Raw genomic sequence first — 16,153 nt, 5'->3', positions numbered from 1 at the left:
TATATATATATATATATATATATATATGTTGTATGAAGGTATTTCATCAGAAATTTCTCCAGGTGTTTGGTTATAAGGACTGTGTTTGGAACTCAGTCAGAGTTTGGTTATGACATCTTCAGTTTCTCCATGGCTGTAGAATAAGACTGTTTTTGGAAGATCAGACCAATGTTCTGCAGGATTTCAGACAAACTCCATAGTGGTTTTTCTTGTATTTCGTATAAAGACTTATTTACAAAAGAATACAATTGGTCTGCACGGGATGATCTCCCATGTCGATCTAATATCTAAGCTGTCACACTTTTACATAGCAAGACTAAGATGCACACACACGAACAAACATATGACCTCGTTCCCAAGGACTTCCCACGGCTACGTGACTTTGCCTCCAGCTCTGAGCAAAGGAGAACGCTGAGTTTATGCAAACGGATGCTAATGTATGATGACGCACTGTCTTTAAAGCACTACACAGGTACTTATTGATGACGTCTGCGTCTGGTTTGACCAAACGGAGATTTCACAATAGCCTTCCTTTCATGATCAATACAGATATATATGTTGGGAATTATCTTAGATTTACTAAGAAACGTAGTTTCTTTAAATGTGGCATAAATGAAATATGACATTTGCTCAACCACGTAAAACACAATAGGAACGAAATCATCAAAACAGGCATTCACTAGCTAAGCATAAATTCTCAGAAAGCAAAAGAAAATATACGCTTCCAAATATCATTATACTCAAAATGTGAATGAGATATATAGTAATTACTGAAGACAGCAAATACTGAAATATGTTGCATATTTGTGAACACAAGTCTTACTAAAATGTAGCAAAGTGAGAAAAAAAGGTAAGTTATATAACTCAAACATTGATTATACTGACAATGCTAATGATTAACATATAAATCATATATAGATAATGCAATTCGTATAAATCAAATAAAATAATGCAATTCAGAAATGATAATGCAATCCTGAAATGATAATGCAATTCGTATACGAAGTAAAAACATTTGTGCACAGATTATATGAATACACTTGCAATGATAGAGATTGAAATCAATGCTTAAAAAATGTATCCAAAGGTAATAACCATATGGTAGGTTTATATAAACAAACAGTTATCCTGATAGATTAATCAGTATGGACAACCAAAATGCAAAATGTTGAATGAACAACATGCTACTACACGCAATTGATACATACATATGTAGTATAGGTTATTAAAGAAATAAATGTAGATAAATGATAACACCAGAAATGTTCAGCTCTTCCTCACATATATTACCAACGAAAATAGAACCTTTTCAGTCTTTCTCTGTGTACTCGAGCTTTAATGAAAAAATGGCCAGTAATTCCATTATTGAACCCGGAACATATAATTGCGCCAGTCCAACGTTGACCTTTGAGAAACAGTAGATTTCGCAATGGTCTCCTTCATCTCTCGTGTTTTTTCCAAAACATTACGCTGACGATTCGCCTACGGCTCCCAGGAACATACCAACGGCAATTAACGTGTAGAGGAGAAGAAAATCATGGTGATCAGAAGAATGGCTCGCAGGAGACAGCAAGTCTAATGATGCAATAGCGTTTTCGATGGGCCTGCTGTAGGGAATTGTTAAACCTTGCAGCCTAGTGTTTCCCCACGATGTGTTGATGAAGAAGTTGCGGCCTCTGATGATGGATGTGCTAGCTCGGATGAAGAGTGACGACGTTGTTGCAGTGCAGCCATCATTAACGATGAACATGTGTCCTGTTGTCCTAGTACCATCTGGGCAAGTGACGATGTATGGTTCTGCAGAGAAGACGAATGACGTGCCATTCACGAGCCTGTGACGAAACTGATTGTCACGATACCGTACTAAACCAGCCAAACAATGTTCATGTGTATGGGGAGAGGTTCTGTTAAGTACCAAGTCCAATTCGCATGAATTCAATGACGTAATGTTTAAGAATTCAAACAAATCGATCCTGCACACTACATTATTCATAACATCATGGCAATCATTTAACAGTGCTTGGTCTCGGACTACCGTAAAAGCTTCCTTTTTGGCGGAAACCAATACTAGAGCTGACAGATTATTAATAATAGGTGTCGAGGCGTTAGATACATACGTGGGAAAAGGCGAAATTTTATACGCTTTCCACGCGTCTGATGGGTTGAAAGGAATGTCGATTACGATCTTATCAAGGTCAACTTTAACTGTAATCAAGCTGTAATAAAACTCAACTTTATGGAAATCTACTACTGGAACATAGCGCATTTTATCGTGAGCATTATTGATAATCTGAGTAAGATCTTTAATCGGTAACAAATGAGAGACAACACGCCTTTAGCAGCAAGTGTTATAGCTTCCACATAATCTTTTGATTTTTCGATAAAGCTTGAAACTCTCGAGTATACATGATTAATTTTAGCGTGATAATACATCAAAGTTGCTAACAAAACTTGAGTGTCATGAACCTGATTGAAGCGTCGTGACTGTTCATTTACTTTACTGATTACGCTGTTCAAAGCTTGAATTTGTTTGTTTAGTTCTCCTGCTAATACCTCTTGTTGATGTTCCAGATTTTCGATTTTAACCCCGTGATCGCGAAGTTTTAAACGATTTGAAATCCCTAACCCAAGACCTGCTACGGAACCAACCAAATTTAATGCCGCTAGAACAAGTGGGTTACCCTTTCTGTAACGTCATGAGGTATTGACCACATTAGCAAATCACGAGCCAAGATTTCAGCTTCGCTTGTTTTATTTCTTAATTCCCAGAAAAGCATATTAATTGTGTCACTGACTTGATTCGGCGACGTTGGATCACTGCTAGCTAAGAATGATTTATGCAAGTCTGCCAGAGATTGATAAAAAGAGTCAATTCTGATTTCAAAGTTATTACTTCATTTTCGCTAGTAAAAATGGCGTTCATATTGACTTCTAAAACTATATTACTGCCAGTTAGAAAGAAATTATTCATTTCCTCTACTATAGAACCATGATGTAAAGTTATTTCAGAACTCTTCCCAGCTACGATAAACATTGAGAGGAATAGTGCATGGTATAATTTGACAAGCTTCATGTTGGAGCCTGTAAAAAAGAAAATAACTTGTAAATAATGAAACAAAAACATCGCATCATCCAAATGATGTAAAAATTCACACAATAATTAACTTTTTCAACAAACCATTGTCTTAAGCTCTCACATGAGAGATAGATACTGTTCGAACATCCGTTGAATCGGACTGATTCGAATTTTAAGTCGGTTACCTATTAAAACTTCTATAACTATGAAAGGACCTTCAAACTTAGGCAACAATTTCCAATTTAGCCCTTTTCTAACATAGACTTGTACATATACTATATCTCCTTCTTGGTAAGGCTTTTTGACCTTAGCTTTTTATCATGTGCATTCTTCATTAACACTTGAGCCTGTAAGAGGTTTTGATAAAGTGTTTGATATCTACTTCGGCTAACATCTATTATATCCTTCAACGGATCTGATAAACTAGATGTCGGGGATAATATGTGAAAAGGTGACCTAGCAGGTATCCCATATACAGCTTCATGGGGAGACATACGGATTGAAGTATGATAATTGTTATTTAGGTACTGGACACGGTGGGTATTGCAATATCCCAGTTTGGGTCCATACCGCCTATGTTTACACGCAGTATGTCTAGCACCTTTCTATTAACCCGTTCTACCAATCCATTAGATTCAGGATGGTATATCATCGTATTGACTTTCTTTATTTGCAGAATTTCGCACAATGAGTTAAGGAAGTGATTATTGAATTCTCCACCTGAGTCAGAGATTATTATATTTGGAATTCCATGTCTGCATATATAGCATTCATAAAACTTCCTAGCGCACTCAATGGCTGTTTTACTTTTTAGTGGTATTAATTCAGTATACCGTGTAAGGGCGTCAATGATAACCAAGAGGTTTTTATTCCCCGGTCTGTCTCGTAAAAACCTGTCAATAAATCAGGTGTACCCTTTCAAAAGGTTTGCTAGGCACGGGATAAGTTCCGAGACCTACAGGATTCTTAGTATGGCCCTTGTGACGGAAACATATATCACAGTTTTTAATATATGTCTTAATATCTTTTAACATAGTAGACCAGTAAAATAATGACTTGGCCTTTTTGAGAGGTTATTTCGAACCCAGGATGACCATGCAGAGGATGGTTGTGAAGCCATTTCAGAACGATTGGGATTAATGTGATAGGTACAACCACCTGGTCGTTAGTTAACTGTGTTGAAATCCTGGTTCTCCTAGCCACGGATCGGCATAGAATGTTATCCTTAATCAAGAAATATTGATTCGTATATTTCAAATATTCCTTATCATCTGGATTCCTATTTAATGCATCTATTATTACTCTTAATTTCTGATCTTTCATTTGTTCTTGTCGTACTGAATCTAGATTCCATTCTATATCTGTAATATTCTCTGTTGCTTGGGCTAACGATTGACCATTTTCGATAGCAATTTTCATAGCTTGCGAAGGAATTGAATTTCTTCTAGATCAGCGAAAGGTATTGAGTGTGTTGGTACTGGGTTACGAGATAGCGCATCTGCGATTACGTTTGCTTTACCGGGTAAGTATCCAATTTTAGCTCCAAAGTCCTGGATAATCATGTGCCACCGAGTTCTTTTAGGACTATGATTGAAACCTTTAAAAAGTCAGTAAGGGCTTGTGATCAGTTAGAACCTTGACACTATACCCATAGATTATATATTTAAAATGTACCAACGAATTAGCAATGGCGAGGCATTCCTTATCTATTACTGCATATTTCTTCTCTGACATTTTTAATTTGCGAGAATAAAAAGCAATGGGGAAAACTTATTGTCATGCCACTGAGTAACACACCTCCTACTCCTTGATCTGATGCTTCGGTTGCAATAATAAACTCTTTAGTAAAATCGGGAAACTTTAAAATAGGAGCAGAACTGATTTTTTCTTTCAAGGTATCAAAAGCAATTTGATGTTGGGATTCCCATTTGAAAGTTACGTCCTTCCTTATGAGATCAGTTAAAGGAGCTGCTATTACTGAATAATCTCGGATAAACCGACGATAATAACCCGAAACCCCGAGGAATTGCTGTATGGCTTTAACATTAGTAGGAACGGGAAATTTACTAATAGCAGAGATTTTATCATGGACTACTTTAAGACCTTGCCGAGATACCATGAAACCCAAATAGACTAATTCGTCTTTAAAAACTCACATTTAGAAATTTTTACTTTTAGATGATGTTCTCTTAACCTTTGAAGGACTATTTCTAGTTTACTTAAATGCTCCTCCAAGGTGTTGGAAAATATAACTAAATCATCCATATAAGCATGGAGAATATTCCTAGTAAATCTCCGAACACTATATTGATCATTCTAGTGAACGTAATAGGAGCACAACGTAGCCCAAATGGCATACGTAGGAATTCATAGTGACCTCTAGCTGTACTAAAAGCAGTGTACTGGGTACTATCCTTAGCTAAGGGTATCTGGTGAAAGCCTTTAAGTAAGTCCAAGGAAGTAAAAAATTTATTCTGTCCTAATAGAGACAAAATATCATCTGTGCAAGGTACTGGGAAACGATCAGGGATAGTTTGGTCGTTAAGTTTGCGAAAGTCAACACAAATCCTCCAGGTTTTATCCTTTTTGGTACTACTATCAAGGGGGAAAATTATAAGGGCTGTTAGATTTCTTAATAACCCCTCTTTTAACATTTTATCTACCTCAACATTGATTTCATTCAGAAATTTGGCGGTAGACGATATGAAGGCACGTAAATGACCTGGTCTTTATCCTTTAAACGAATTTGATGTTCGATGACTTCCGTTTTGCCTAAAGCTCCAGTACTAGTAGAAAAACATCACTATATTTGGATAAAAGATCAAAAATTTCTTGCTTATATCCCTATCTAAAATGTCTGCTTCGATTTTGCCTTTAATTACCTTTAAAAGAGATTCGTCTGTTGCTGATTCAGTGGAGTTAATTTCAGCAACTGTAAGAATTCGATGTTTATATGCTTCGATATTGACAATATGTTGATTTTCATGTACTGTTAAAGCAGCATTTAAGTGATTAAAAACTTCAATGTTAACCTGATGATCAGAATTTACTGTGTATAATGCTTGCGTGACTGAAAGCCCATTGATCTTTAAGGTATCAGGAAGAATTAAAACCTCTGAGCCTGGCAATTTTCTTTTAACCTTGACCGTGAGATACGATGGTGTGTTTGGCTCAATGGTCTGTGCGAACGCAGCAAGGACGGGTGCCTGAGAGTTATGTTGGGTTGCTGTAACAATATCATCGCTTATGAGACAAGTGACTGGCTCTTCGATATACGTTATCTTCTTACTTTCTGTCTCCTTCTGATCCAAAACAGATTTCAATGTGTGTGAAGACCGATAGAATTTCCTTTATAAACACTCCGTGTTTTGCGGGTGTTAAAATTACGTTATGTAATGACATTGATGGATATCCCATAATAACTACTAGGTACATATTAATATTGCCAACTATGATAAAGGTATCCGTAAAAGTACGTTGCCCCAACCTGTATTGTATCTGAGATGTACCAATTACATCTAATTCATTATTGCCTATTCTGACAAACGAACATCAGAGCGTTCGATGGAAATCTTGAAAATAAAAGGTGATGGGTACGTAAATCCATTATATTACGTGGACTACCTGAATCAAAAAACAAGGTGAAATGCTTGTGTTCTAAGCTAACTGCATGCAAAGTGGGTCTAACTTCTTCTGAGCCAATAATAGCGTGTATTTTGCAAAAATCTACGGGACCGTGCTCTGCATGTTTGGGAGACACTACCTCGATTTCTGGAAAATTCTTGTCTTCACACATATCTTGGAGAACATTAAACTTATTATCTGATTCAAAAGTGATGATAACCCAATATCACTCTCCTCCCCCTTTAAGCTGGCTATGTGGTGTTTGTCTGCCCGCCGGCATTCGGAAAATTCACTGACGCATTATTGTTTGGAACTGCTGAGCCTGAAGTTGGCTTTCCTGAGGAACGATTTGAATGTACTTGTTTCTGACCTGCATTACTGTTCTGCTTGTAATGTTTGTTCTTTCCCCCATGGTACTGTTGCTTTTTAGCGTCATTACCAGTGTTTTGAATGTTTGTGTTACTGTTTAAATTCTTCTTTCTTGCATTGCAATGACTATACTTATGATGCGTACTGTTATGGATTGAACAATAGCGGGACCTACACTCATTTATCACATGACCAGGTTTTTTGCAATTGTAACAAATGACTGCTGATGGATTATTAGTGACTAAGTTAACCTGTTGCGGTGATGTAGACGCATGATTTTTGTTTTTTTGCTTTGTAAAAATCCTGAATCAGAGAAGGATCGAGATCTGTACACTTGGACAAGTGTTTCCGAACTTGCCTATAGATATCTAATTCTGAGCTATCTGATTGTAATTTTTCATCAAAACACTTAACCAAAGGTTCAGGTAACATTGCTGTTACAAGTGTTAAATAGAATAACCTGCAGACAGATTTGGAACTGATATGCAGATTACCATTGACCCAACTTGAGCCATCAATCTGTCCTTTATACTCTCGAGCCTATCTCCTATCAGAGCTGCCCTATCTGCTATACTTAGATTAGTCATAGATGTGAGTCTTATGATGTTGCGTAAAGCAAGAACTTCATCCAATGCATCCTCACTCCCATAAATGGAACGCAGATTGGCTTTGAAACCATCCCAAGTGTTTGTTTCTTTAAAAGATATTCCCCAAGTATGCACCTGCATCTCCCTTAGCAAAATCTATGAAACTCTTTGCCTCTTGCAATTGTAAAGCCGGATCGGTAATGGATTTTGCCGTGAGGTGTACGTCTATAGACGAAATCCAAGATTCGACACCCTGCGTCAAAAATCCATTGACACGACCTGCGAATGGTACAATTGGCGATCTAGCATTAACTACCGTAAGTACAGGATTCTGTGGGGAAGTGGTGGAGTCGCTCCCACTTGGGGTTGGAGGAGTCATTTTCCTACTAAGTTTCCTATCCGCACGCCTACTCTCTAAGTGATCTTGAAACCTATATGAATAAACACGGCCGCATGTAACCTCATAAATCTAAACCAGGAACGCAAGTAAATAACAACCGAGATTCATATAACCGCTAAAAATAACATCACTTATGAAAAATGCATCATAAAATACAATAATGAAAAGTAATAAATGCACTTTCCTGAAAAGAACAGAGCTAACAATGTGTCAGCCGAAAAAATAAAAAAGTACAAAAAAAAAAAAAAAAAATGAGGTATCAGGAACCGCTACGTCTGCAAGGCAAAGGTATTAATCTACGGCACTGCTCACCTTATATCAGCAACCTGCCACTCGAGACCCGAACACTGTAAATGAATATACCAACTGTTATAAATAATGGCTGTACTTAGCTTTTTATTGATTCTGGTAAGTAGGTCGACGAGGTTCCTCTGCTGTCCAACTTCCGTCTGGCTAGATACACGTCATCGAAGGGATGTTATTGTGGATGTTGAACTTCTTATGTCGATGAATGTTGATTGCAGAAACCCTCAGGGAACAACGTGGAGTGTTGATGTGCAATGTTGCGTAGATTTGTGTAGATTTCTCTCTCTCTCTGCCATGCGTTGGGGTAGATGTGTTGTGAAGGTCAGATGTTTTCCTCGTTTTTTTCGTTGTTGATTGTTTTCTTTCCGTCTGCTTGTAACCATGTTTATGAAGATGACAATTGTCTATGGTTTTTTGGGCATCTCGCCGTATCGGAGCTTCCGTTCCACCAATGTAGACGTCATGTAGAGGTGCTGCCAGAAAGCTCTGTTGTGACCGCTGTTGTGTGCGCTGCCACCACTGTTGTATGCGCTGCCACCACTGTTGTATGAAGGTATTTCATCAGAAATTCCTCCAGGTGTTTGGTTATAAGGACTGTGTTTGGAACTCAGTCAGAGTTTGGTTATGACATCTTCAGTTTCTCCATGGCTGTAGAATAAGACTGTTTTTGGAAGATCAGACCAATGTTCTGCAGGATTTCAGACAAACTCCATAGTGGTTTTTCTTGTATTTCGTATAAAGACTTATTTACAAAAGAATACAATTGGTCTGCACGGGATGATCTCCCATGTCGATCTAATATCTAAGCTGTCACACTTTTACATAGCAAGACTAAGATGCACACACACGAACAAACATATGACCTCGTTCCCAAGGACTTCCCACGGCTACGTGACTTTGCCTCCAGCTCTGAGCAAAAGGAGAACGCTGAGTTTATGCAAACGGATGCTAATGTATGATGACGCACTGTCTTAAAGCACTACACAGGTACTTATTGATGACGTCTGCGTCTGGTTTGACCAAACGGAGATTTCACAATAGCCTTCCTTTCATGATCAATACAGATATATATGTTGGGAATTATCTTAGATTTACTAAGAAACGTAGTTTCTTTAAATGTGGCATAAATGAAATATGACATATATATATATATATATATATATATATATATATATATATATATATATATATATATATATATATATATATATATATATATATATATATATATATATATATATATATATATATATATATATATATATATATATATATATATATATATATATATATATATATATATCAGAATACCATCAGAAAAACATCCTTTCCTAGTCACTGTCAAGTTAACTTACTCATCACTGGGTTCCAAACGCAAGCAAATGAGACAAAGCAATTGTTTATCCTGAGTCCAGCCTTCCAGAAGCGATGTTAACTTGGGCTAACGTTCCTGAAATGTCCTTTAGTTATCAGGGGAAAAACAAGGCAATGGCAGACAAACAGACGCAGTCGGGGGCGATGCAGAGAGGCGATAATAATGGCGAAAGCAGCCGTTGGCATATCTTCGAGAATATGGTTTTGAATGGCGTGGAACTGTTTGTTATCTATTGTAGTTTGGTTCGGCTTGTAAATGTTCAATTAAAGTTACAACTGAGTCTTTGTAGAAAATAATACACCAGAAATCATGTTTACACAGATACAGATACACATATACACACATACAGTACATACATGTAAACATACATACATACATACATACATACATACATATATAGATATATATATATATATATATATATATATATATATATATATATATATATATATATATATATATATATATATATATATATATATATATATATATATATATATATATATATATATATATATATATATATATACATTGAAATAAAAGACCTAGATTTGTACTATGGCACATATTAGTAGCACGAAGAGAGAGAGAGAGAGAGAGAGAGAGAGAGAGAGAGAGAGAGAGAAGTAGGCTACAAACAGTCATTATATCTCTTAACTAATTTATGCTTCCTGTAAACCACACTCGAATATTTTCATGAGGAACGAATTGCAACTTGAAGCAATTGCTTGAACGTTTTTTTCTGCTTTTAAGTGGAACCAGTTATCCTGCCAATAAAACTCACTTTGTTTGCAGTTTCCCCACGTCTATAAATAAATTTGAATGAAAACTGCACACGTATTCTGTGTCATCTTTCATTTGCAATTGACGGAAAACCTTTGAAACACTTTGGACAGTCCTCCGGTTCATCTCTCGTCTGAAAACTAGCAAATTCATTAGGGCGCGAAATGTATGAATAGGAATGCCAAGTGGTATAGGATTCCTGAAATGGCAGGCAGAAAATTCCAGGATTCAGTTGAAATATGCAGTTTAGAAATTATTCCGGTTATTAGTAAACATTGGAGTTGAAAGTAAAATAAAGCAATTTAAGAATAAGGAAAAAAGGGACCAAACATTCTTGGAACTTTGCTAAACAAACACTTTAGTTTATATTTTATCACTTATCAGTTGAAATTCACTTTAAATTTACTTGTTCTTGTTTTACCTTAAAAAAGAAAGTTTTTTTTTTTTATTTTCACTTATTGAATAATACTTTCTACTTTGACTTTTTCTTTATATGTCTGTAAAAATCAAGGTTTTCATCAAGTTGTGAAAGCTTTCCTGGCTAACACTCGGTACTGTACCATGACACGAAAGTTTTAAGTCGTATATTAGAGTCATTACTTATTAATAATTGACAAGCTCTGTTTGGTCTGAGCAAGTGTTCGAGCAAAAATATCTTTAAGAGAAATTCAACCAATGAAAAGTGGGAAAAATATTTCCCTCACAGATAAGCAAAAATTATCCTTTATATTCTCGAATCAGGACTTCAAACAGGTAAGATCTCGAAAAGAAGAATGAAGGCTTTACTGAACTATCATTTACTGCTCTATTAGATAATGTTAGTGGAATAATTATCTGAGAAAAAATCATACTCTCTCCTTCAGTTTCCTACTCAATACGAAAATAACGAAACACAGCAAAACAAAAGGACCTGCTGCTCCGTCGTGTTTCACGAACTGTAAGTCAGCTGCAAAAGGCTCGTGTCCTACTTGCTATGGGATGCAGATTTCATTGAATGAGAACAGTCGTCTTGATGACAGAAGACCCGAGACATTGTTGTTGTTTATCTGATACCCGCCATTTAACTTGTGCCGTTTGTTATTCATCTGTCTGAATACTAGGACTTGGACGGCTAGTTCCCCTCCCCCTCCCCATCCTCCCGCCCCAACTCCCCGCCCTACCCTATCTCTCTCTCTCTCTCTCTCTCTCTCTCTCTCTCTCTCTCTCTCTCTCTCTCGTTTAATCGAACATCCTCTCTTCTTAACACATATCGACGAGTGTTTTGATTTAACTTGGTGAGTCAACGCCTATTGTGAGAATACCATAGGAAGTTGCCAATGCAAATGTTTGGAAGGGTGGCTTTTGTCAAGGTAAGTCTTATTCGTGACCAATTTTATGGCTTCTCCTTACCGAGAAGAAGAAGAAGAGAAGAATTGCTTCCAGGAATGTTGTTGTTTACATTCGCGTCTGGTTCAGTCATCTGGTCTCGAAATTAAAACAGTGTTTTCCCGGCTTCCGCAGACTAATTGTAAGGGTAAGACTGGAAGAAAACAATAAAACTATTGGTTGTTGAATTAAGAGAGAGATATGAAGGAGAGCGTCTGGTTCTGCCACTTGTTTTCGTAAACTATGCTGTTTTTGTTTCCGTAGAGAGAAGTATTTTGTTCTGTGTGTTTGGGAACGTTATATTGATTTAATTGAAAGCTTAAAACTGAAGAAAACAATAAAACGATTAGTTGTTCAATTAGGATCGAAAGAAAATGTTGATTTTTGACGGTACACGATCACTCTTCGACAAATATCCATATCAAAATTAGCTCTTAGGAGAAAATCAGCTACAAAATATCCCGCAAATGAAAATTAATGGTGAATGCGTTGTAAATCCCTTTGGCTGAAGTGATTACTGATGTTCATTTCGAATATCCTTCTTTTTTTTTTAATGAGGTTAGGTGCATATAGCCTGCCTTAGTCGTTGATATTGCCCACCGACAGACAAAGATGAAAACTGGTGAAAATATATAGCATATTATGAAAGCTTTATGAACTTAGTTGTACTGAATAAAAAAAGTTACACAATGCAATTGTTATCTGGGAGAAACGTGAATTCTAGCCTACATCTCCAAAGCTCTCTCTTTCTCATGCAAAAATGACGATTCTTTTTCCACCAGATATATCATTGAATGTGAAACAAATCCATGTGGTGACAACGGCGTCTGCACCAATAATAAGGGAGTTACACTTGCGCCTGCGATCCAAGGTCCATTGAAGACGAACATTTGTCGGGGAAGTCTGTTGTCATGTCTTCTCTATGATTCTTCTCTTAAGGGCAAGACGTTGTCATCTGCAGGCAGTGACTCATTTATCTAGTTGTTTTTTCGATTGCTACGGGTGAGAGAGAGAGAGAGAGAGAGAGAGAGAGAGAGAGAGAGAGAGAGAGAGAGAGAGAGAGAGAGAGAGAGAGAGAGAGAGAGACATATCTTCTCTATGATTATTCTCTGAAGGGCATCTACAGGCTGTCACTCATTTATCTAGTTGCTAGTAGATTGCTATATGAGAGAGAGAGAGAGAGATAGATAGAGAGAGAGAGAGAGAGAGAGAGAGAGAGAGAGAGAGAGAGAACACTATACGTGGGTGTTCATTGCTCCGCGCCGAGCTGAAAGTTATTAGATGTCAGAAGACATGCTAGGCTATCTGCATCTTTCTCTCCTAACTGCGAGACATACAGTATATGTTCTCCCAGATGGTGCTTTTGCAGCTCTGATTCCGATTGCAACGACAACATAGGAAGCTACACTTGCGTTTGCAATGCTGGGTCTATTGATGTTGCTGGGAATTGTTATGGTGAGTTTGATTTGAGTTTCTAAGTTTTCTTTTATTATAGAGGGGTGATTTTTCTATGTAGTTATACCTCATCTTCTTGATTTTCGTCTCAGATGCTAGGGCATATTTCGACTCCTGAAGAGACAGATAATTCATATAAATTTTTAGCATATCCTTCGACTTTGTATTATGTAAATTAGAATTTAAAAATAATCGTAAAAAGTATGAAAAATTAATATTTTTTACAGTGTTGCGTCTGTGGAAATTCCTTCAATGAATTATTATTATTATTATTATTATTATTATTATTATTATTATTATTATTATTATTATTATTATTATTATTATTCAGAAGATGAAACCTATTCATATGAAGGAAGCCCACAGCTTTCAAAGAATATGGTGTTCGTTAGTAAGAAGTAAGAAGAGGTAAAGGAAAATACAGAAAGAAATATTCTATCTTAACTAAAAAGAAAAAATAAATTAATAAATTAATAAACAGATAAAATGTATTAAAATGCAAGGACAATTGACAGAACAGGAAAATGTTCTTCTGATGGAACTGTTAAATTTTCACTAATTTTACTTTTAACTCGGACATTCATCTAATGCTTGTCAAAAGCAATCTTCTAACAAAGCTTTATATATATATATATATATATATATATATATATATATATATATATATATATATATATATATATATATATATATATGTAGAATCTACTGGTCACTTTTACCAGATACATATGTAATTCTAATAGCCAAGAATATACGCCCTTGTTAGACTGTTAGACACGTGAATAACACATTTCCCTTCGCTAACAAAAAGAGACAAAGAGAGAATCCGAAGGGTGTGCTAACACACGAACTCTTCATGTTTTGACAAAACTTCCAGCTTAAGTGAAAGTTGGATGAACAAGAATCTGTTGACTTTCTTCATTAAGTAAAACAAACCAACGACGTCTCGTCCTTCCCTGGAAATAAATACTGCACGTTTGTGCTTCTACCGACTAACATCTGCTTTATTTTGGGTGTGAGATACTTATATTTCTTTTACAAGGGAAAAGTATAAGAGCATGTTCGTACGCTTCGGAGAAGTCAAATTTATTTAGGAAGTTGCTATCCAGAAAAAAATTTTAAAGAAAAGAAGTAGGATAGAGGATATTTAGTCTAGTTTTGTCATTCTGAACAGTTTCTCAAGGTAAATTGATTATACAGGTAAATTATATACATGCTTACATGCAAATACACATACGTTCACACTCACCCATATAATATATATATATATATATATATATATATATATATATATATATATATATATATATATATATATATATATATATATATATATGTGTGTGTGTGTGTGTGTGTGTGTGTGTGTGTGTGTGTGAGTGTGTGTGAGTGTGTGTAGAATCTACTGGTCACTTTTACCAGACGCATATGTAATTCTAATAGTCACAATGCCCTCTTAACTTCTCGAAATCTTCGCTTTTTTGGATATGCTTGTAATTACAAAGCCAGTAAGATCCAAACACCAGAAATTTTTATATATATATATATATATATATATATATATATATATATATATATATATATATATATATATATATACGCATTTATAAACTCAACACACTTTTAGCTTTCATTCCTTTTAAGTCCTCACTGTTTGTTACGAGATCTTTTGAGACTTGGAAAGTTTATAACTATGGAAGTGTGTACCCAGATTTTGCAATGATTCCGGTTATTTTAAGCACCAGAGTGTCCAATTATCAATAATAATTTTACGAGGAAATTATCAGACACAAATTCATTGGAGTGGCAGAGCTAATCAAGGTAGTTTAATTGAGGTTCTTCTAATCAGTATCCTGTGAGTAAATAAGGGGTAAATATTATTGGGCAACATATATATATATATATATATATATATATATATATATATATATATATATATATATATATATATATATATGTGTGTGTGTGTGTGTGTGTGTGCGTGTGTGTGTGTGTGTGTGTGTGTGTTTGTGCCCTCGCGCGCGTGCTTATGTGTGCATCATTGTGCATAAATATGCATAGGAACAGAATGAATTACGTTGAAATTTTGACACACGAAAAAAAGAAATGACAAGATATCATATTACATTATTATGTTAGTGTATTTTCTCTTTTTATAAAAAATATATATAAGCTATTATGAACCAAAAGAGCAAAAATTAAATCCCCAACCTGCTCCAACAGAAACGTTTCGAAAGCGGTGAAATCAGGCGATTTTGCGTAATAAAAAAATGCCCCTTGCTTTAGAGCCTGCGTGGGTGCATGCCAGCGTTTCCGTTTGATTTCAAAACTTGTCCCGATCAAACAACTCGATGGCACTTGTTTGGGATGCAAGAGCACTTTCAGATATCTTTTCTAAAAGAGAGAGCTTTTAATGAGAGAGAGAGAGAGAGAGAGAGAGAGAGAGAGAGAGAGAGAGAGGTGCGAAATATCCCTTTGGAAGAGGTGCAATTTTGGATTTTGAAATAAGTATAGACGAGGCGTTTATTTTCGAATAGAGCGCCAGCTAATGACTGCACAGGAAAGGGCATTATTCGCGTCACTAGGATTGTCGTCAATTGTTTGTTTAGAAACCTGACAAAATTTGGCTCTTTTTAACATACAAATATAAAAGTTTATTTTCGAATGAGTTGTTGCCTGTGATTGACTACAAAGGAAAAGGCATCTTTCATTTTACCGTCTCTTTCGCCAATAATCATTTATAAACCTAAAAAAATTGGCTATTTTTATATACCCAAATAGCAGATGCTTAGAGGTCGAAGATAATACCTTTGATA

Source organism: Macrobrachium rosenbergii, chromosome 31 (assembly GCF_040412425.1).
Source record: "Macrobrachium rosenbergii isolate ZJJX-2024 chromosome 31, ASM4041242v1, whole genome shotgun sequence".
In the NCBI taxonomy this organism is placed as follows: domain Eukaryota; kingdom Metazoa; phylum Arthropoda; class Malacostraca; order Decapoda; family Palaemonidae; genus Macrobrachium; species Macrobrachium rosenbergii.
The sequence above is the reverse complement of the archived record's forward strand: the minus strand, read 5'-3'. Positions refer to the sequence as shown.